Genomic DNA, 2288 nt, shown 5'->3' with positions numbered 1-2288 from the left:
ACACACACACAAGCACAAACTCTCTCTCTCTCACTCTCCCTCTCTCTATTACACGCACAAACACACACACACACACACACACACACACACACACACACCGCCCCCCCACCCAGTGTCATCACCTTCAACCGTGAGGACGCCAAGGGCTCCCACGTGGTCAAGGACACCTTCAAGGAGCTCTCACGCTTCAAGGCCGTCCTGCTGTCAGCCAAGGCCGCCAACGTGCCCGTCAGCGCCTGAGCGCACCGGTCGGCGGGGCGCGCGCGCTTCAGGGCCGCCCCGCTCTCAGCCAAAGCGGCCAACGTGCCCGCCTGCGCCTGAGCACGCCTCCGCTGACGCCAGCAAGGGCCGCGCGATGCCGCCTGATGCTGCTCGGGCAGCGCGGGAGGCCGGCCTTTTGGACGGTCGGTAACCGAAAGGTCAGCACTCGGGGCCTCGGTGCCAACCTCCGCGGTCCTCGCGACCGCGCTCCAGCCGCCAGCTGGCGGGGCCCGGCCGGCAGGGGTTGGCGGGCGCGGGCCCGCCGGGCGGGCTGGCGGCGGTGCCTGCAGCAAGTTGAGCAGCTAGTGCAGGCTGGCCCAGGGCCGGGCGTCACGATGGCGCCGGTGCCGAAACCGCTTGTTTTTTTGGCGCTGGCAGCCCAGAAGTGCTGCCTTTTGAAAGCACACGGTTACCATGCGCCCTCAGCGTTTCAACACACTTTTTGGAGTCGTGCGCACCCGTCCCTGTAACAGGCATGGGGTGCAAAGGGGCAGATCAGGCCCTGCTGTATGCTTTTCCTGACTTCTACACTCAAGCCTGGATACGCTCGCACCAGCGCTGCCGCGCCTTGCCTTGTATGGGTCTCAGCTGGTTTGGAGCCAGCATTCAGCAAACCGGCCGGCCAGCTTGCAGGGCTGACAAAGAGTGGAAGAGGAGTGCTTTTCAAATTACATTTGAAATGATCGTTTGTGAGGGGTCCGCATGAGGAGGCCGCTTGAGGGGTAAAACCCGGTGGTGAAGAGTCTATGGTTGGTGCAGGCGGCGCGTGCGCTGGCGCCAGACCCGGAGCAGCGCGTGTGCCCGCAACTCGGCAGCCCCCACAGGTGTACTGCTGCCGCCGTAACTGCAGCCTGGGGCCGTCATCCTCGCTCCATTGAGAGCTTCGCGCCGCCGCGACACTGGCGCACCACTGTTGGCCTGTTGCAACAACCAAGCGCGGGCGGACAGGCACTGCAGGGTGCTCTCGTCCCCAAAATTTGTCGAGGCACCGGTGCGCGATTCCCTAGCCCGACTGCCTTCAGTCGGCACTTGAAAGGCCGCCCGACAATCGCCTTTACGTCCAATCGGCGTTGCCGCAGCGCTAGGTGTCTTCCAGTGCGTCGGGCAAGCCTCGCAGCGGCGGGGCGCGAAGTGCGGCGCAAAGTGCGTTCGATGTGTGCTGTAGGCATCTGAATCTGCCCCCAAGCTACCAGCACGGCATCTTCTGAATCGTGCAACTTGAGGACAGCCGGCAGCAGGAGCAGCGGCAGGCAGGGAGTCTGCAGGGCGCCAATGGGAGCTCCTGGCGCACGTGCAGCCACTCAGCAGCCAACAAGACCTCAAAAATCCTCCCCAGCCTTGTCAGGCATGCTTTGTCGGCTTCTGAGCAAGCGCAGGTGACTGTCGGGGGCGCTGAGCTGTGCTTTTGCTGCCTGTGCTGCGCTGTGCTGGCGAGCGATTTCTTATCATCAACAGCAGACCGGATGCTGCGCATGGGCCGGCCAGCGCCGCCTGACCCCCACATCTAGCAACCACCCTTCTCAGCTAAAGGTATCCGTCCCGAGACCTTGAATCATAGCACTCTCTCCCTTGCCATCTTATGAGACCGTCAGCATGCATCCGTGTTACAGCAGAGGGCTGCGTCCCAACAAAAAGCATCTGCCCAGTCCGCAGCGCCTCTTCGGCGCAAGGGCGTACGCACAACCACGGTTCGAATTTCGAAATGTCCCCCCCTCGGCGGGGCTGCGGGAAGGGCTCTTCCTCGGCTTTCAGGGGGTCTGCCGCCTGCGTCTCTGTCCAGGAGCCCGCGCCGCCTGCTTGGCGCCCCGTCGGAGGGGCTTTGGCAAGACCTCCACCTCAGCTGCTCCGGCCCTCAATGGGAATGAGCGTCGGTGGCGCTGCAGCAGACCTGCGGGCATGCACACACATGCAGGGGCCGCCCGCGGCGGGGCGGCTAGAGGCGCCGGGAACGCGGGGAGCGCGGGCGCGGGGCCGCCCACGGGCACACAAACCTGGGGGCGAGGAGACGAGCTGGGGAGGGCGGCCGC

Source organism: Monoraphidium neglectum (genome assembly GCF_000611645.1).
Source record: "Monoraphidium neglectum strain SAG 48.87 unplaced genomic scaffold scaffold05490, whole genome shotgun sequence".
NCBI lineage: Eukaryota > Viridiplantae > Chlorophyta > Chlorophyceae > Sphaeropleales > Selenastraceae > Monoraphidium > Monoraphidium neglectum.
The sequence above is the reverse complement of the archived record's forward strand: the minus strand, read 5'-3'. Positions refer to the sequence as shown.